We start from the raw sequence: 21592 nt of genomic DNA on the forward strand, positions 1-21592 counted from the left end.
CTTGCCCCTTTACACTTTTTTTAGTAACTATATTCTACTAAGTGTTTTGCTGGATATAAACTCATGGAGCAATTTCATTAGAAAATTGATTTCAGTGGCAAAATTATTAAAAGATGGATGATGTCTGATATTAAAAGAGTTCAGGGTATCCCAATTAGGCTGGTGGTTACATGAATCTATATATATGTATAAAAATTTACAGAACTATACACCAAAAAAGTCAGACTTACTGCATGATAATTCAAACAAAATTAATTTTTAAAAATGTTATACTAGTTTTAAATTTTTAAATAATTTTATAAACCATATAACAAGTAGTTTCGATTTTTTAAAAGTTTGTGCTGGCCTCTGAAGGATAAAATATAACCGATGGCAAGGAATAAAAGTGTGTAAATAAATAGTAATTGTGCTAAGACTATATGGGACAAAGCAAAAAAATTATTATTATTTTTTTTTAGTAATCTCTACACCCACCATGGGGCTTGATCTCATGACCCTGAGATCAAGAGTCACATGTTCTTCCAACTGAGCCAGCCAGGTGCCTCACAAGGAAAAGTACTTTAACATACATACCAAAAAATATGAAAGATATGAAAGAACTGTGCAATCTGGGACTATGAGCTTTCTTAAGAGAGAATTTCAAAGCTACTAAAACATTTCTAAGCATAAACCTCTTATAACCTAAAAACACAAGAAGACCCACATATGATTTACTAGTTGGGAGTAAACATTTTTCTCAGCTATTGATAAAAATAACTTTAAAATTATGTTTGCATCAAGGAATAAGAACTGGAAAGAAACTTAAGGAATCATTTAATTATCTCAGGCTATTAAACCAAAACTTTCAAACCTTTTCTCAGAGATCTCCAAACATAGAGATTCCATAATGGCCAACAATAAACAAATTCTTTTGTTTTACTGTTGGGCTGAGTAAGTTGGGGATGTCAATCCGTATGTTTAGCTAAAATAGCTCCTACAGGGGTGCCTGGGTGGCTCAGTCGGTTAAGCATCCAGCTTCGGCTCAGGTCAGATCTCATGGTTCGTGGGTTCGAGCCCCGCGTCGGGCTCTGTGCTGATAGCTAGCTCAGAGCCTGGAGCCTGTTTCAGATTCTGTATCTCCCTCTCTCTCTGACCCTCCCCTGCTCCAGCTGTCTCTCTCTGTCTCTCAAAAATAAATAAAAAGCATTAAAAAAATAAATAAAATAAAATAAAATAGCTCCTACATTAAATTCTTTCATCATCTCGAATGGATAAAGAAGATGTTGTGCGTATATATATATATACGCACAACAAAGTATTAATCAGCGATCAAAAAGAATGAAATATTGCCATTTCTAACAATGTAGATGCTACTAGATATATTATGCTAAGCAAAATTAGTCAGAGAAAGACAAATATCATATGACTTTACTCACAAGTGAAATTTAAGATACAAAACAGATGAACATACGGGAAGGGAAGCAAAAGTAATATAAAAACAGGGAGGAGGACAAAACATAAGAGACTTAAATACCGAGAACAAACTGAGGGTTGCTGGAGGGGTTGTGGGTGGGGGGATGGAATAAATGGGCAAGGAGCATTAAGGAGGACACTTGTTAGGATAAGCACGGGGTGTTATATGCAGGGGTTATAAATCACTGGATTCTACTCCTGAAATCATTCTTGGACCATATGCTAAGAACATGGGTGTAAATTTAAAAAAACAAATTTTTTAAAAATTCAAAAATGTTTTTTCATTATCTCTGACCACAGAAAGAACACATGGAGAATATCCTTTAAAATTCCTCCTCTAGGGGCGCCTGGGTGGCTCAGTTGGTCGAGCGTCCGATTTCGGCTCAGGTCATGGTCTCGCAGTTCATGGGTTCGAGCCCCACATTGGGCTCTGTGCTGACAGCTAACTCAGAGCCTAGAGCCTGCTTCAGATTCTGTGTCTCCCTCTCTCTCTGCCCCTCCCCGGCTCATGCTCTCTCTCTCTCTCAAAAATAAATAAAACATTTTTTAAAAATTCAAAATTCCCCCTTTAATCTCTATATAATCTCTATAGATGCTCTTTTCAATATTAATTGGGTCATCACTTAAGTCATTCTTCCTCAAGTTCAACCAACTTAACCCTTTAACTATGGACTATGCTCATAGAGGTGCCCATAAGATACTTGTATCATAATATGTTCACTTGGGGTTTGACACATCCACTGTACTTTATTTTAAAGTTTTTTTTTGAAATGTTTATTTGTTTTTGAGTGAGAGAGACAGAGCAGGGGAGGGGCAAAGAGAAAGGGATACACAGAATCTGAAGCAGTCTCCAGGCTCTGACCTGTCAGCACAGAGCACTATGGGGGGCTCAAACTCATGAACTGTGAGATCATGATATGAGCCAAAATTGGATGTTTAATAGACTAAGCCACCCAGGTGCCCCTAAAGAAGGTCCGGTATTCTTGATAATGATACTCAGCAGCAGTCCTGAGGGTTGAGTGCTTCTTAGGCCGTGTGTGCTCTGTTCCATTTTTTTTCTCTGTTCTTTTTAAAAACAGTCTGGGAAGAAGTTAGCTGTTGTTTATAAACCACATACAAGTGGGCATCACGTAAGTGCAAAACCCGGATAAAGAATCTGCACCTGGTTGTTTAGTTTGTTTTGCAGTTAATGATGAAAGTGCAGCAAGAATATGCCAAGTATGGGGCGCCTGGGTGGCTCAGTCAGTTGAGCATCCGACTTCGGCTCAGGTCATGATCTCACAGTTCAGAGGTTCGAGCCCCGCATCAGGCTCTGTGCTGACAGCTAGCTCAGAGCCTGGAGCCTGCTTCCGATTCTGAGTGTTCCTCTCTCTCTGCCCCTCCTCTGCTCATGATCTGTCTATCTCTGTCTCTCAAAAATAAATAAATGTTAAAAAATTAAAAAAAAAAAAAAGAATACGCCAAGTAGCCTTAAGCCAAGGACATGTAAGTGGTTAAGAAGGAAACCTCTAGTTGGAACCAGAGGAGTTAACATTCTCTTCCCATCAACATTGGGGTGAATGTATAAGACCTCATTCTCTATAGCAGCAGAACAAAATAAAATGAGCTTTATAATTAACAGCCATAAAATTTTTAAGACACAGAATTAAAAGAGAAGGTCATTCTGGCATTGACACATATAAATAGGAACAGAAATAACTAGAGGTGTAGAAATAAAGTTCACAAAGACACTCCACATTGGATTTCAAATTTCAAGTTTGAGACACCCAGAGACTGGAATATCTCTGTAATTCATAGAAATGGCTAGGCTAGCATGGGCCAATTTTGAATGTGGCCAGGACAGCCCCCACAGGAGGCCCAACAGATACCTACCATCATTTGATGAGAAAGAAGACCCCAGAGGGATCCAAAACAAGTCACGCCATTGTCTTAGTGGCAAAAGGGTTCATCCATTCCCTACTGGAGAAAGGATCCCTACTTTAGTTGTATATTTATATGGTTTTTTTACTAACTGAAACATTATTCATTCCATACTATGTTTCATTCCTCCTCAAATAATTCTTTTGCAATCTTTTGAAAACCCTGTATTATGTTCCTTTTCATGTGCCTTGACTTGGTGGACACAAGAGAGTGGACTTCTTTTAAACTCTGTTGCTCAGAGTCTGTAAAACACATACACACATGCGTGCGGGCACGTGTGCACGCGTACACACACACACGCACACATGCACACACTCTAGACAGGCCTCTTATTGTTGAGTATGCTACCTATTACCCAGGAACAAGAATGAGACCTACTCTGTGAAGAAGAAAAGTGGTTCTGCTCTAGAAACTATTCAGGGACACCTGGCTGGCTCAGTCACTAGAGCATGTGACTCATCATCTCTGGATTCTTAAGTTCAAGCCCCATGTTGGGTATAGAGATTACTTTTTTAAGTGAATGACTGCATAGAAAGAAAGAAAGAAAGAAAGAAAGAAAGAAAGAAAGAAAGAAAGAAAGAAAGAAAGAAAGAAAGAAAGAAAGAAAGAAAGAAAGAAAGAAAGAAAGAAAGAAAGGGAGAGAGAGAGAGAGAGAGAGAGAGAGAGAGAGAGAGAGAAAGAAAGAAAGAAAGAAAGAAAGAAAGAAAGAAAGAAAGAAAGGAAGGAAGGAAGAAAGAAGGAAAAAAGAGGGAAGGAGAGAGGGAAGAAAGGAAGGAAGGAAGAAAAGGAGGGAGGGAAGAAGGGAGGGAGGGAAGGAAAGAGATAAGAGAAAAGAAAAGAAAGAAAACAAACTATTTATTGAAATTCTTGTTTTGTATTGAGGGGGCACCATAAAATTGCCATTATCAACTGTGTAAGACAAAACTGGTGGTAGCTGGAAGACTAGTCTCTAGTTTAAAATCCTAGAAAAGATAAACCCTGCAGATTAAGGGCCATTTGCACTCTCCACTCTGTGTCCCTGACAAGAAGTAATTGCATCTGAGGAGGAAACCAAATATTAATGGCTTAAATAAAGAATAAAGCGGAAGTCTTGTTAAGGATGTAATTGCCTAAATGATAATACAAACTCGTTGCTGTTCATTTTGTTATTTAAAAGCTGTGCTTTATTCCATTAACTTCGATTTGGGGCATCTGGGTGACTCAGCCGGTTGAGCCTATGACTTCAGCTCAGGTCATGATCTAGATAGAGGTTCTTGAGTTCTAGCCCCACATTGGGCTCTGTGCTGACAGCTCAGAGCCTGGGGCCTGCTTGGGATTCTGTGTCTCCCTTGCTCTCTGCCCCTCCCCTGCTCATTCTCATTCTCATTCTCTCTCTCTCTCTCTCTCAAAAATAAATAGACATTAAAAAAATTAATTTCGATTTGTCCTTTTTGCTTCTGTCATCTTTCTATACTGGACCAGTCTGCCATTCTACCAGTCCTCCTTACACTACAGTCTGGGTTCCATTCCCTGACAAAGACCCCATGCCTGTGTCTCCCTGCCAGGACCCTTAATACCCATTAGTAACTAACTACCGCCTTGTTCAGTGGTGGTATCTTGACCCATAGATTTTACTGAGACAAAAGTATTACCTTATCAACAGTAGTTCAAAGTTGAAAACCAACGTTAGCATAAACATCTGAGTCACAAAAAATTATTAGAAGACAAACCATATATGAGGTTATATAAAAAGTTAAGGCGGGATGCTAGTGCTGTGCGAGCAAGGTTTTCTACGCAGAGATGCCTTCTATTTAGTGTAACTCCACACATTACTTTAAAAAATACTTGAAAAAACTCATGCTCCAAAGCATGATAAACTTGTATTGACAACAATTATAAAAATGACTAAAAGTTTCGCTCTTCATGTCCCGTTAACAGGAGACTTAATATCATGAAAATTTATGGGGCACCTGAGTGGCTCAGTCAGTTAAGCGTCCGACTTCAGCTCAAGTCATGATCTCCTAGTTCGTGGGTTCAAGCCCCACATCGGGCTCTGTGCTGACAGCTCAGAGCCTGGAGCCTGCCTTCAGATTCTGTGTCTCCCTCTCTCTCTGACCTTACCCTACTCACACTGTCTCTCTCTAAGAAAAAAAAAAAAAAAAAAAAACCTTAAAAAAAATTTTTTAATATCATGAAAATTTAACCATAGTGAGTATCTGTCAAACAATATTTGTTGCTGTAGTGAAAAATCAATGACCCTGTGCATACCTTTGAGTTTACAGAATCTAAAAACTTAAGGTGGTAAAATTAAGGATTCTTTTCATTTTCCTCTTTATAGTTTTATATATTTTCCAAATTTTTTGGAAAGAATTATTAGGAAGAGAAAAAAGGTAAAAACTAAAAACTCTTTAGTATAGGTTTTCCTGCAGAATGTATTCTGTTCAAGAAACAGAGTTTAACAATTCAAAGGTGATAGTTGATTTAATCAATATAAAATAATAATAACTGAAGCTTTGCTTTAATATATGAACTTTGCTTTAATAATAACTGAAGTCAGGATGAGAAATATATCTTACATAAAGTAAGAATGATATTATGTCTGTATGCCTTGTCTATATGACCTCAAACTTAAAGGTATTTGAAAATATTTGAATGGGAGCGCCTGGGTGGCTCAGTCGGTTAAGCGTCCGGCTTCAGCTCAGGTCATGATCTCATGGTTCGTGGGTTCGAGCCCTGCGTCTGAGCTAGCTCAGAGCCTGGAGCCTGCTTTGGATTCTGTGTCTCCCTCTCTCTCTGACCTTCCCCTGTTCACACTATCTCTCTCTATCTCTCAAAAATAAATTAAAAAACATTAAAAATTTTAGAAAAAGAAAACATTTGAATGACAGACTTTTTTTGTTTTTTGTTTTGTTTTTTCTTTTTACTTTTCAGCTACCTTAGTGATATATATTTTTATATAGCTACCTATATTTTGGGAATCACCAAAATTTTTAAATTTCAACATTATTATACATGGTATCTATTTCTCTATTCTCAACCTTCGTACCTCTTGACATTTTAGGTCAGATGGCTTGTTGTGGGAGTGGGGAGGGCTACTCTTTACATTTCAGGATGTTTAGCAATATTTCTGATCTCTATCCACTAGATAACAGTTGTGACAACCAAAAATGTCTGAAGAACATTGCCAATGTCCCCTGGAGGGAGAAACCATCCCTGGTTAAGGACCACTGCTCTACAGTAAGTTATTACTCTCCAAATATTTTGATTATCTTTTAAACCATTACCTATTACCATGGCTGCATTAATCATGCCATGATTCACATTGATCACCATGATTAAAGAAATTACAGATTTACTCTGGCACTCCAGCACTTACTATCAGGCTATTAGACAAAGTCTGGTAATATTAAAGGGAAAAAATTCCTATAATTACAAAAATAAAGGATTACACAAAAAGAGCAAAGATTTTGGTTGTACTCTGGAATCGAATTATATTCATTTGTTGAAGTGGTCTGGATGACTCCAAAGACACACAGCAGCTGTGATTCACTCAGCTACAACACAGCAGACACTAACACATATTTTGAAAAGGAGAGAGACGTTGCTTTGTGTGACAATACTGCTACTATTTAAGAAGAGATGTTAGTGACTCATCAGATACTCAGGCAGAACTTCTTTCCTTACATGTTGTCTACCATATTTTTATTGCCTTTTTAATTTAAACACATGTCCAGTGGCACCCACAATCAACATTTGGTTGCAAAACTAATACTAAAACTGAGTATCCCATTTCATGCAAAGAAATACTGTAAGTGACCATTGATAATAACATAAATAATTAATATTCTCTGCACCACCACCCATCTAGATAACAGTGATTTTTATTCCATCACTGTGAATAGTGGATGGTCTTTTGTCTTTTCTAAGTGTCCTGACCCTCGAGGGATAATTAAATACGACCTGTAAGCAAAATAAAGTTTAAAAGGATTTTTTTTCGAATATACAGCCTTGATTTGTACTATTGTACTCCAATTGCCTTTTTACATTAAAAAAATATAACATGTGAGTGTTAAAACTTATTTAATTTAAAATGACTCTTTTTAAAAAGAAAACGCTGTAGTGGGATGCCGGGATTGCACTCATCCGAGCATGCCCCACCACTGTTCTTTGGACGGCAATCACAGGACCCAGACATCAAGCTGTGGAGGAGACTCTTCCAAGCAGCAGCATCTGGCTCTTTGGCAAACTGAACAGGCAGTTGCCCTGGTGGCTTTGGAGTTGCCTCTGGGTCTGTCACAGGGTAAGGCTGCTGACGGAGTGTCTGGATTCTCATCTCTCTTCATTTCGCCATCTTTCTCATATACCTTGTCAGCATCAAGAGCCCCACTTTCTTCTGTAAGGGAAATACTGCCTTCCTTAAGTCTCACGGATGTCTACATAAACCCTGTTGTACTTCAGTAAGTATCCCTTTCCACATCTTTTATGATTGCCCACATCCTTTACGAAAGTGTAAAAACAGGCAAGCATTCTGGCAGCAGCAACACTAGCATTCTATTTCATACCCCACCTGCAGAGAGAATCAGAAATTAAATGTTCTATTTTCAGTCCTGGATATTTTAAGCCTGTGTTTTCACTTTCTTTACTTGCAATAGATCTCTCTGCCAGTTAAATTTAATAAAGTCATATTTATAATCTGAATAGCTACCTAATCTCATGGAAACTTTTTTTTTCATTCTCAAGATCACACAATCAAAGCTCGTAAGGTGTTATAAAAAGTAGAGGGGCTTAGTCTGAAGAATTCATGGCACTTTAAAATCATAAGTGCAGTCCTTGGAACAAACAAACATCTTGAACACTGGAATCAGCCGTTCCAGAACAAAGGGGTTCTCATACCATCTTAACCGTGAAGGAAATTAAAAAGACCAGATTGGGAAAGTAAAGAATTAGTGTTTGGGTGTTTTTAAGGTAAACAACAACAACAACAACCTTCTTAATAATCTGCACCAAAGGCATTAATCAATATGGCCTCTCTACAGACCACAGACTATGCACGGATGCCATGACCCACAGATTAGACTCAAAAGATAAAATAACTGCTAGCAAAGAGGGGACTCAAAGACCAGTGGGCCCAAGCAGACATAGATCAGTAAGATTGCTTTCTAAGAGGTATCCTTTAATTCCTCCTGGTAGAGTTCAGCAGCAAAAGAAGGGGCTTTCTACACTGGCCACTTCTATGAGACTCAGTTCTAATCTATCATTTGCTCACCACATTCAATACTCCATCAAGTATCTATGGAAAAATTCATGGTCATGTTTCTTTTATGAATGAGAAGCAAATTTAAAATCAGGAGGAGACGATCTCTGTGGAAAAGACTGTATTTGAGTATAAGTTTACCCTGTAAATCCTAAATTCAAAAAGAAATAAAACCCATCGACTTTGAGGACTGCCAAGTAGGTGAAGCTAAACAGGCCAAAAACAAACAAATAAACTATAACAACTATTTCTAGCCCAGGAAAAGGGATTCAAAAAGTAAACAGTATTAGACTTACAAATATCTTTTTTTGCATTCTCTTCTGTTTTTAAAATTAATTAATTTTTAAATTTTAAGTAAATACAACACACATGGGACTGAGACTCAAAACCCTGGGATCAAGAGTCATATGCTCTGTTGACTGAGCCGGCCAGGCTCCGACTTTCTACATTCTCGTAAAAATAAGAATGTAATGATGGTATGTATACACACCATCTCTACATCTTTTAGATATTGGATAAAAGAATGTTAAATATCAAGTTTGTTTTTATTCCTACCAAAAAGTTAGCTCTTCTTGAAGAGCATGTAATTTATCTAAACATGTAACAAATTATACACTCAGCTGCCTTCTGATTTTATTTTATAGAACCAAATCACATTTGAACATTAAGAGTCATCTACTTGTGTCTGTTAATACACACAACTCCTACAGCTTTTCCTAGGACCACTGCTGTGGATGACCCACAAGAAGTTCTTATGACTTTGAACAACTCACAAATCTTTCCAGGCTTAATTTTTATCCCCAATAATCTACATTCTGGAAAGCAGAAAAATCAAGAAGACTTCTGCCCTCAGATTTGAGATGGTGAATTTTCCAGAAAACAGTAGATAATGTAAACCTGGAGGTCATACGTTTATTATATAACCGTCTGCCTTCTGCTTTAAAAGAGAAAAAACATCAACTTAGCTCCTGGTCCTGGGCATGAATCTCCAGACATAACTGATGCCTGACAATTGCATAGTACAGAGTAGGAGCCCAAATATGTTTGCTAAATGAAGAAACAAAGGAATGAGGCAATGTGAGTTCATGTTATAAGAAACTTAAAAAAAAAAAATGTACTCTGGACACTTCTTACATTGCAAATCACAAACCTTTAGAGAAATCAGAGACTTCAATGAAAAATTCTGCACATGAAAAAGAAATAGATTTATCCATCCTGCCATGTATGAATAAATTGGTTAATCAACCAAATTGATCCAAATGTGCAATGAGATTTAAGATGCTATAGCAGTCTCCCCTAACTGCAGGGGGTGTGTTCCAGGACCCCCAATGGATGCCTGAAACCACAGCTAGAACCATACTTTATATACACTAGGAAAAATTCGTAAACTAGGCACAGCATGAGAGTAACAATAACTAATAGTAAAAGGACAATTACAACAACATACTGTACTAAAAATTACACGAACATGGTTTCTTACTCTCAAAATATCTTATTGTACTGTGTTCATCCTTCCTCTTGTGATGACTTAAGATGATAAAATGGCTTGGAATTGCGATGAATTGAGATGAATGACATAAGCATTGTGACAGCTTTAGGCTACTGTTGACTCTCTGATGATGGGCCACCAGAAGGATCATGTGCTTCCGGACCGCAATTGGCCTTGGGTAACTGAAACTGCGTAAAGTAAAAGCCACAGATAAGGGGCTACTATTGTGTGGTCTAGTGTTAATTTTTTTTTTTTTTTTTTTTTTTTTTTTGCTTTTACTGGAATGTCTTCATTAGGATTCTAGAGTTGATTGAGGTTGTATCTACCCAATGTCAACAACCAGGACATTTAAAACTATTTCTTAAATATAATGGAATTGCTTAATTTTCCTCCAAGTGTTTTGACACAGACACAGGCTGACGCAAGGTGACCTATTCCTTGGTGAATATCTAGTGTCTACAGAACGTTTCTGTTAGAAAAAGTCTCCACCAAGGTCTTTGCTACTTCTGTTTTTTCCAGAAACAGCAGGGAAAGGTCAGGATAACACGGGGCCATGATTCTATTGATACCCAATATCTATAAACCATGCCTGGTTTTTTTGTTTCTTTGACATAATTCTGTGCATTAAATAAAAGAGAGCACAATCAGAAAGAAACTGCTTTTCCAGTAAGAACTTAGACGACACCATCTACTTTTGGTATGGTCTATGTGTCCCTTAGGTGGTGACTCTGTTATATTCAGGAGCTAAGTATTAGAAGCAGTTCTTTCATTTTTTTGCTTGTTCCCTAGTTGAATAAGCTGCCAGAAAATTGCCATTTAGGCTAAGAGCTACTGTGTATTGCTGAACTAGCTTAAATAGTTTTCAATAAATGATTAGGAATGTCATTATTGGTTGGCTGTCCAAAGTCACATACATGCTAATAAAGATGCCCCCAGCACCCATAGGTCATATGGCAAGAAACAGATCCATAAGTACAAGTTAGTCTATTGTTGCTCTTATGTTCTTGGGCAAGTATGGCATCTAAAGTTCAAGCTAGCCCAAGAAGAAAGTCACTTTGTACTGGTTTGGAGACCTGGTCTCCCCCTTGATACTCAGCTGACACACTTAGCCTCAGCATGAGCAGAAGCTGAGACTTGCTTGATAAACAGTAACTGGAGTACATCAACCTTTGCAAAGTGAAAAAGGTAGTCCAAAGGAACAGGAAAAGTTCTAGATACATCGTAGAGAATGAGGTGGGAAAGAGGGGAGAAAGTTCCTAGACCATGCCAAGTATCCCATAGCTGACCTTCACCAAAGGGAGGTTTCAACGACCCAGAGGTCACCTGTCCTGAGGGAGAGGAGGAGCCTGGCGCTTCAGGGAAAACTCCAGGTCAGCTTGCCTTCAGAGGCTTTGAGAGGACCCCTAACCAGTGGGCAGAAACTAAAAATAGCAAATCTGCAGGAAGTCTGAAGATGAAAAGGTGGAAACCAGAGGGAAAGCAGGGTAGGACAAGGTTGACCTAGGGACACTGAGGGCTGCGGAGGGAAGTGTGGCATTTGTGGAAGGTACTTTCCGGTGAGGTTGCTCCTCAAGGGAAAGAGATGTATCCTGTCGGGTTTTAGAGGATGAGGTCCCTCACTACACGCATCCTGTGTGTAGTTCTCTTCCAGCATTCTCTCCCTTCCCGTCGCCGCGCATGGCTGGCCAATGCGAGAAGCCTCCAGAATTTCCCGAGGGAGCGCGCCCCCCACCAACCCTTTGGTGAAGGCAGGTGACCGCCCCTCTTGAAAGCAGCCTGTCCCTGGCTCACTTTGGGAAAAGGGAGTAATACCAGTGGAGGGGCACTCCCTCCCCCAGCTGCTCCCAGCCTCTTTTGGGAAACTGAGCTGGGGAAGGGCCAGGGGCAAAGCGGGTTCCGAGGGCTGTCGTACGCCAAGCAGCAGGCACCTAGCTCTCCTCGGACGCCAGAGCACCTCGTAGAGACCCAAACTGAGATCTGCCCCATCCTCAACCTGCACCCGTCCCCGGGGCCTGGCGGGTGCAGGGCAGACCAAGGACAGATCGCACCCTTGAGTTCTCGGGCACTTGGCGCGGCCGCTCCCCACCCTTCGAGCCGAGGCTTGGGAGCCCGGGGTCTCCCCTTCCCGCGCTGGCTCCGGCAGTTCGCCGGCCCGGGTTCGAGGCAGCCGGCTGGAGGCCTGAACTGGCCGCGCCTCGCGGAGGAAAAAGAAAAAGCCGAGAGAGGTGGCTGTCTCCTCCTCCTTTTCTCCCAGCCTGGAGTCGGGGCGTGCTCGAACCTAGGAAAGGCCGGGATCGCCCCTTCAACACACACGCACGCGCGAGCACACACGCGCGCGCACACACACACGGAGACACAGGAGCGCGCGCACACGCACACACGCACGCTCTGCTCTCCAGGGCCGAGTTGGCGAGGGGGCGCTTTGGAAACTTGGTGGATCCGCCGGATGACCGTTTGCGCCCAGACGTCCCCACCACACTCTCGATTTTAAAAGGTTTTTCCCCCCTACGACCTCTCCGTAAGTGAATCAAAGCAGAACCCAGACTCCGAGGCAGCCGGTCCCTTTTGGTAAACTTCCTAACATGTACCAGGTCGCCCTGGTCTCCGAACCCGCCGGAACGCGGGGGCCGGGGCTGCCCTCGCCAGGCTCCGCGCGCAGGCGGGAGGGCGCGAGGTGCGCGGAGAGACCCCCGCAGCCGGGGAGGCTCCGGCCGGCGGCGCTGCCCCGGACCGCGCGACCCGCCGGAAGAAGGGGCGCCTGGCCCCGCGCCGCGTATGCCAGACACTAGCCCGCCGGATCACCGCCGGTCCGGGCGCTGGCTTAGGAAGCCCCAATTAAGGAGTGGGTGAATTGGGGAAGGAGGGAGCCGGGGGAGTTAGCACCATGCATCTCAGGTACGAGCACTTCTCACTGACATTGATGCAACTGCATTAGAGTTAATGGCAGCAGCCTGCTTCTCATTATTAATTGTCTTTGTGTTTGGATAAAGTATGTAATCTTCTTCTCAACCACACCATTAAAATAGGTTGCCTTTTCAATTAAGAACTGTCGTGAGCACAGCAGTCAATTTTCCTAATGAAGATGCAGTATATTTTCACATTTTTTTTAAATAATGGAAAATCCCAGGTTTTCATTAGACGCGATTACAGAGAAACACAAGAGAGTTTCTCTTAAAATTTGTGCGGTCATGTAGTGCATTAAACGCCAGGCTTTTAAATAAATTGAAATTTCTGCAGGTAATAGAAAAGAGCGAGCATCAACTATGTTCAAACCGCTCCATTCAGATTTTAAAAAGCAAATACCATGAGTTCTTTTTTTGAAATGCACTTAACAGATACAACAATAACAACAAGTCAGTGAATGGCTGAAAATGCGCCTATAAACTTTTGGGGAAATCTCTTCTAGTTTAGAGATGATTTGCAGATCTTAAACTAGAATGGTAGTGTGTTTGCTGAAAATGCACTGTGCCCATTTAGATAATGTGCAGTTTTTGAACAAATGCCTCAGCTTGATCATTAAGAAGCAAAAAAAATGTCTGGGCTGTGCACCTACAATTAGTTATTGTTTATTTGCTTCCTTCCTTGCTATCATTTTTCTTTCTTTAAAAAAAAAAAAGACAAATTCAAAGCTAGTGAATTTGGTAGAACTGTTTAAAATTCTATGCTTTTGTGATAGGCAACTTTTCAGTTGTAAGAAAATTAAAATTGTAAAATTCGAATGTGGAATTTTAAAAATCTGTTGGAAATAATTCAGTCCTAGATGTGAAAGTGGAAAGTTTGCATCCATTGAACAAAAATGAAAAAAAGTGTGTTATTCATTTTCTAATCTTGGGAATTTCTGAGGTTGTAGTGAAAAAGATCTATCAAGATCTGTTTTCTTTGTTAATAAAAAATTTAAGTTGCTGTCTTTTGCATGTGAACTACTGTTTTAGACAAACAATTCCTCTTTTTTTCCTCTCCCCGTTCAACGTGAATACTGGAGAGTATTAAGATAGAGTAGTTTGTGAGCGAAAAAATAAGTCAAATTCTTCTAAATAGAAAAAAAGAAGTTCCCAACAACAGCCAGACTTATTTTCTTTGTAAGACAACATCAGTTGCTTTTTTTTTGCGGACATGATCCTTCCAGGTTTTAGGTGTTACGTCTTTTAAAAACTGAACTCTTTTTTAATCAACCAGCCCCTCAAAATGATCTGCAAAGAGTGGGAAATTAGATTTTCGATTAAAACCTTATCCCATCTCGAAGGATTACTTTATATTGATTCTTAAATATGGCTACAATTGATGGGCTCTAATTAAAAATCCAAAGGAAAAGTCTGTCGTGCCTGTATAAAAGAAGCTTTTCATATACGGGAAATAAAGCTTGTAAAAGGTTACAAATAAAAGATTAGAGATTTATCCAAACTAGTTTAAAGCTTCACTGCGGTTTTCTTTTCTTCTTTTTTTCTCTTTCTTACAAAACCATTCCTGGGTCTTCCCCCCCCCCCCCGCCCCAGTTTTAAATGAAGTTTGCAAACAGGCATGATATTGGACTGTAATGGTTGTTTTATATCAGCTTTGTAAGCTCAAGGCTACTGCCTGCAGTAGGAGTGATTTCAAGGAAAGTTCGGGACCAGAAGATGAAAATTATATAAACTGACAGATACCACCGTTCATCAATCCATCCACATTCCCATCCACACCCTCCTGACACACACCCACACCCACACTCACACCCCTCACAGTGCTGTCTGTCTCTCACACTCACACCAACCCTTCCTATCGCCCGCTCTAACCTTGCTCTGCACACACCCCGGGTCCCCACACGCTCAGGGACAGACGCACAGCTCCCGGCTCACACTCAGCTCATAAATGTCTCCCAGCCCCACATCTCGCACTTGTCACACAATCTTAATCCGTTTCATTCCGGAACAACATGGTCCTCTTTTCTGCATTTGGAATTTGCCTCCTACTCTTTTATCAAGACAGCACAATCCTATCTTTGAAGTTGTTTCTTTCTCCCTTACCCTCTTTTCTGAGGCAATCCTAGTGCAGGGAATATGCAACTCAAGCTTAATTCACAAGTGATCAACTGCTTTCTGTTTCCCTCCAAATTCTGCCTGCATTGCCAATGTTTAACCCTCGCTAAAAAATTAATTAGTTAATCTTGTCAAAGTTTTTAATAAAGACATATCTAAAAATCTAATGAAAATGACTTCTTCCTAAATATCGTGGCAGTTCCAAGGCAAGATATGGTCCCCTACTGTCCCCTGAATCGCTGAAAAGATTGGAAATTAATCTTCATATTTCTGAAGAAAGTGTTCAGGGAGTCTAACAGGCTCCTTTCCCCCTGAGAGGCTGTGTTCTCAAGGAATATGGGTTTTGTTCTTTTTTAATTAGCCTGGAAGAATCCCGAAATCTTTCTCCTTTCTCTTCCCACTCCTCTCCTCCCCCCCGCCCCGCACTCCCCCCCCAGCACCATAGTTAATAAACTTGGAGGAAAGTTTGGAATATTTTAAACTGGCCTGGCAAGTGGGGTGGAGAAAGTAAATCCAGCAAGCATGAGACATAAATCTAGATTTCAAAATATGAATATTAGCCATATTTCGGAAACTGTATGAAAGCTCTGACAATTTGATTTCCTGTGTACTGGTTTTCTTAATTTAACTTCTGAATGCTTATATCTCATACTGATAGCAAGATAATTGTACTCATGGCAATTAAAAACCATCCACTTGTTAATGAAAATTACTTACAAACACAAAGCATGCTACCTACCATAAGTCAGATTCATAGAAAAAAATTTAAAGACAGAGATGTAGGGAAAAAAAGTTAAACATGAACACAGAAAATACAATGACCCATAGTAAGTATATTGGAAGTTCAAGGACTTACTGGAAATCAAGAGTTAGACTTTTCATCCAAGGAGTCTTTTTCTCCCACCAAGCCTCTACGGTTTTCAGTACAACAGCCCAACCCCCGCCACCCCCCCTCCCTGCCACCAAAGCCAGTGGCTTTTGTCCTGACCTACAGTATGGTTTGTGGGGACTGTACCTGAGCCGGGCTGTCTGCAATTTCCAAATTGACAAGAAGAGACTGGAGGATAAAGAGCATGTTCTTACAGGTGAAGAGCAATTTTGCAACTTTTCCAGGAGACACCCAGGAGAAAGCTTTCTTGCTACCAACTGCTGCAGAGTCTGGGCAGAATTCCTCTAGAAAGAAAAAGAAAGTCTCCCCCCCCCCCCTTGTCTGCCTCTGTCTCTAGTTCTCTTTCTCCTCTCTGTCTCTCTCTCTCTGTCTCTCTGTCTCTGTCTCTGTCTCTCTCTCTCTCTCTCTCTCTCTCTCTCTCTCTCTCAGATCCAATCTTTTAAGAGCTTCAGCACATTGCTAAGCTAAAGGGAAATTCTCTTTGATAAAGCGGCGTTTCCAGCTTCTGGGTTTTAAAACCTAAATCTATATTCAAATCTGGCTGAAGGTGTGTTCTGGGATTTATGAAAGCCTCTTAAAGGGGTAAATTTACCAAACCGTGACAAAATCATCACAATCTTACTTTAGACATCTGAAGTGGATGGGAATTTTAAAGAGACCCTTGTTTATTTAACACTGTCCATTTCCAACTCGTGGTTTATTGGTCCTGCATTTCTGCGAAGTTATTAGAGTACAGGGCAGAGGAGAAGCGGGAGCTGTCTGCTCCCAGCCGCAGTGAAGGGAAAAGCCCTCCCACGCCCCACCGCGCGGAAATCTGCCCTTGTCCAACAGGACCCGGGAATTTTCAGGGAGATTCAGCCGCCCCCGCCAACGGAGAGGACACCGAAAACCTCTCCGTAGGGCTTAAGGGGTTTCCCACAGCAATGGCCCCCACAGCACAGAGATCTCTCGGTCTAATATGCTTCCCTTACTTCGTGGAGAACACAAGCGCATATTCTGATATTTCTTCACCACCCCCCCCCCCCGCCACCTCCACTGTCCCCAAGGCCTCCCTCCGGCCCTTCGCCTCTGCCAGACGCATAACGTCCATTTTTCTTTTCAGTTCTTTGATGCTTTAAACATCCTTGCGATCAAACTGGGAGAAACCCTGTCTTTTCTCGGGGTAGGAAGGAGGCTGTGGCTCAGGGGATCTGGGTGGATTTGCCCTTCCTTCACCGAAAGTATCTCGGCTCTGGCCAAGTGTTCCCAACCTGTGGGCCAGACCGCCTGGGGCATTTGTCGCTCTCCCCCACCCCACCCCTCCCCCAACTAAGGGCCCGGGGGTGTGTTGCGGGGAGAGCAGTCGCCAGGTGTTTTGGTACAGTGGGGGCGGGGTGAGAAAAAAAAAAGGTCCGTACTCACCCTCCCCCCCCCTCAGCCCGGGACCCCAGAATGTCGCGACTCCTGGGAACGCGACAGCAAGCGGGTCTCTTCGGACTGGAGCGGGCGCTGAGGGTCGGGAGTTGCTGGGCAGACCCCGGGCCGCTCGGGGACTCGCTGGTACGCCGGGGCCCAACGCTCTAGAGACACCTGCGAGGCCGGCCGCGGCCGCCGAATGCCCAGCCCCGGGCCGCGCCGCCGCCGGAGCCGGAGCCCAGCCGGGCTGCCGTGCGCTGGCGGCCTCGTGCGCACTCCCGTAATTCGTTAATTGCCGTAAATCCCAAGGACGGCCACATTTGATTACACATACAGTATAAGAACCGACAACAAAGCGACGAATTAATTACCAACTTCATTAACATAGGTCCCCAAATTAAAGGCAGCGAGCTGTTTCTTTGGGCCCACTTGCCTGGTGGTGGTGGTGGTGGTTGAAGGGGGAGGGGGTTCAGAAGATTTTATTTTTCTTTTCCGACATTGGGAGTTGGGAGGGAAGAAATGTCTTCTGCTCCCCCCACCTACCCCTCACACCCTCAACCGGTCCTCTTGTGCACTCCCCCCTCCCTCCGCCCAATCTGTTTCTGCTTTTCTAGGGACTCAGACCGGTTTGAAGGCTGTCGGGTCGGGCTCTCAGTGCCAGCATTAAAGTTAGGCTGGGGTGCGCTCTCTGGCTCGGGTCCCCCGGTGCTGCCGCTCTCCCGCCTCCGGGCTCTTCGCCCCCGGCTCGGGCTGCACGGGCAGTTTGCTCCAGGCCCCGCCGGCGGGCATTGAGTAGCGTTTGTTTTAACGTGGAAACTCTGTTTTCCAGCGTGGGCCTCCTGAGTTCGCTCCCTCCCCGGGTGTCCATCCGACCCCTCTACTATCCCCGAGTCCTGACCTGGCTCCTGATGTCTCCCCAAACCCGCCCTTCGGTTAGACTCCCCGGTCGGTGCTCATTGCAGCCCGCCGTGGGTTTCTTTCAAACTCCAAAAACCCTGCGCGGTTCCCAGGAGTCCCAGTGTCTCCTCCGGGGACCGGGGACTATTTAGAAGGGCGCAACGTGTGGGAGAGACACGAGTTTTTGAAAATAGTTTGTTCTTGGACTTGTGTTATCTCTCTCCTGCCTACACGCCCACACTTCACTCCCAGGCCTCCTTCTTTTACCCTTTCTGGCCCTCAGCGTGGTCTGATCCTGGTTAAGACAGCATAGTGGTGGTTTTAGGCTTCAGCCTGACTTGCTTTCTGCATTTGATCTACACCCTTACTGGTGGCGTTGAATGCGATAAGCCACCCCCACCCTCGCTCTTCTCCAGCATTTACCTAAATATTTTTATCTTTCCATCGGATTTTATGGGTTTCCTTTCTCCCCTTCCCTAAAATCAAAACAAAACAAAAAAGGGCGGGGGGAGGGAGGAAAGGAAGGAAAAGAAGGAAAGGAGAGGAAAGGTAAGGGAGGCCTCCCTGTCCATCATTTTAATTATACAATTAGTTCACATGCTCCAGCCCATAATGTATATTTTAAACGGAGCCCAGTGTCTTTCAAGAACATTCTAGTAATGTCGGAGGCCTGGATTTGTTGCCTGCTCGTCCCCCCGTGCAGCAGCGGCCTGTTTTCCTCCCCCTGTTGTGTGTTTTTATTATTTTCCCTCTGGCTTAGATGTGTCAATCATTCTCTCCCTGCCATTGGTTGGAGAGTTTGCGTCAAAAAGTTGCCAGAGAGGCGCTTTCTCAGCAAATCTCCCAGAGAGCGGGACCGACCTCAGCTCCAACTCAGCCTCCACTGTTATTAAAAATAAAAATCGCTAGAGCAGCCCTCACCACGTCTACTTTGTATGTATCACAGAGGGACCCACGCGTGTTTCCAACTCCAGCTACTTGCCTCATTTTCGATTCTTTAAAAAATTTTTTTTCGTTGTTTGACTTTTTATGGAGGGGTGAAGACAGCAAGATTTCTAATTCAATACTCTTGATTTCTTTTAGGATAGCTGGCTATTTGGAATTTTGAAGGATAATTTAATTTTTTTCTAACTTCCCATGCGGCTGTAAGGTAAGTGCCCGTCTGTCTTGTCTGCCTGTCCATTTCCATGTGTCCTTCTGTCTACCATCGCCCCAGTACCTCCATTAGACCGACTGATACTTCTGCGAATGTGGAGTTCTTCTGAAGCATGCCATATTTTTCTCCCTCGTAAATGTTTTAGGTGTAGTAACGAGCACTGCGAAAAATTTCTGATCTGGAGGTGAGGGCGGGCATGGGAGGAGGGGAGGCAGCGCGTTCCTGGGGTCGCTGCTTCCGCCCAACGTCGTGGAAACCCTGCGAGGCTAATGTGAGGTGCTTTGGAGGGGTTTTGTTCGTGGTTTTGTTTTATGTCAACGCCCATTCTGGGCTTCTCCCTGCAATTTTGCGTTTTGGCCCTCAAATGTGGTTGGGTCATTTGGACTGATCTCAAGGACGTTTTCAGAGTCCGAGACAAAAAGATACAGATGTAGCTAGATGGATGGATGGATGGATGATGATGATGGTGATGATGACGGTGATGGTGATGGTAATAAGATAGGCGTCTTCTAGGGCCAGCGTGCCCGAAGCCCGGCTCGCTTGCGGATCAGCGGGTGAGGATGGTCGCAGCTCGAGCCCCTGCCTTCCCTTAATGAACGTGAGAGGAAACCCGAGCGGATAACCGAGGAGGCGTGGGCGCCGGCCGCTCGGCCGCCGGCCGCCGGCCGCGCTCTCTGGCCGGTCCCCTATCGCTAGAGCCAAGAGCAGCTCACCAAGATTCACCCTCGGTTCTCGGCCTCTTCCAAAGGCCCCCAGGTCTTCTTTTCCTTTTTGATCACTACTTTCCTCCCCCCCCCCAATAACCTGGGAGTGCAGTAACGTCCCCCCCCCCCCAATCCCGGGGTGTCTCGGTCCCAGACCCGGGTCGCCAGGCCGAGCGAGAGCGGGAGAGTCGTTTTGCTCCGTGACTCTGCCCGGAACGGTCCCGGGCCCGCCCGGTGCTGCAGCCGTCCCCACGCACCTGGGGCTGGCAGGAGTGTCGGTGAGTGGCCCCGGCTCCGCCCGAGGCCGCGGCGGGGCCGGGCCAGAAGCCGTACCCCGGGGAAGGCGGCCCTCCGCCGTTCCGGACCCGGGGCAGAGCCGGGGCCCGCGTGCGCGCTCGCGCGCCCCCCTCCCAGGCTCGGGGACACGCGGGGGTAGTGGGCCGGGGCCGGGCGGAGGTCGAGGGGTGTCTTGAGGCCCAGCCCCCGCTCTCGGTCCACCCAGGTTGAACCATCAGGTTTCCGCCAGCAGCCGGCCTCGGCGACGTGTCACGCCGCCAACTCCGAAGAAGTCTTCGTGTCGATGTGTTCAAGTGACTCTTGAAATCACAGTCCGATTTTAGAACATGTTTTTTGAAATCAAGTCCCTTGTCAGAACTCCACCGAGTTGGGTTTTTCCCCCTTTACAGACGGAAGTGGGGTGCGGGGCCAGAAGGCCGAGCGGCGTTGAGCCTGGAGTGGTGGACAACTTGGGGAGGGGATGGGGAAGGCTCTCCTGGAAAAGCTCCCCTGCGTCCTAGAGCTTGGGGCTCAGGGTTTCTCCCGCTCGGTTCGGGACTTTTCCCAGTCGCCAAAAGTTACTCGCTCAGGAGACCCGTTGGAGAGGAAACCCCTCCCCCCAAAGGAAGGTAGACACCAGACCTCTCCTCACTCACAGAGCTAACACTGGGGCTTTCTCCTCGCCATAATTAATAGTCAAGGCCAACCCTTTTGGCACGTTTCTGCCTCCCTCCCTCGCGGGTGGCAGCGCTGTTTGATTCCCTGAGGCCAGAAACTTTCACTCGAGTTCGTCGGAGAGGGAGGCCCGCGCCGGCTGTTTTCGCCGGGCCCACCTCTCTGCTTTTTCTTTCTCTCCTCTTGCTCCTCGCTGTCCTCCGAGCCACAGGCCCGTCGCCAGTCCGCGTAGTTTTGTTTCTTTTCCATCATGCAGAAAATTAATCAGCCCGGACGAGAAGCAGAGCTGAGCACGGCGGCCTGTAATTAAGGGACGTGTGCCCCTCGGATTATCTCGTTAGTTTATCAAGAAAACATTTATTATAATTAATTCTTGGACGAGGTAATTATTATTGAGCGAGGGCACAGCAACTGGTAGATGGGCTCCTTGGAAGGGAAAAAAAAACCCCAACAACAACAACAGGGGGGAGCTGCGGGGGAGGGAGGGAAGA

The 21592-nt window shown here is 44.1% G+C and overlaps 1 protein-coding gene across 2 annotated transcripts in view; it reads left to right on the top strand.

The window, feature by feature from the left end:
• The first annotated feature begins 19139 nt into the window (after nucleotides 1-19139).
• The window catches only part of OTX2 (orthodenticle homeobox 2), a 9024-nt gene continuing 6571 nt past the window's right edge, over nucleotides 19140-21592 (top strand). Inside the window, exons 1-2 of one of the 2 annotated variants that reach the window (XM_029951944.1) lie at nucleotides 19140-19223; nucleotides 19374-19440. The gene's annotated coding sequence lies outside the window, so the exon portion shown is untranslated. Of the gene's footprint in view, nucleotides 19224-19373; nucleotides 19441-20189; nucleotides 20203-21592 lie in introns of those variants that run through there. The other variant, XM_029951945.1, reaches the window with a different exon arrangement.

Source organism: Suricata suricatta, chromosome 9 (genome assembly GCF_006229205.1).
Source record: "Suricata suricatta isolate VVHF042 chromosome 9, meerkat_22Aug2017_6uvM2_HiC, whole genome shotgun sequence".
NCBI classification, from domain to species: Eukaryota; Metazoa; Chordata; class Mammalia; order Carnivora; family Herpestidae; genus Suricata; species Suricata suricatta.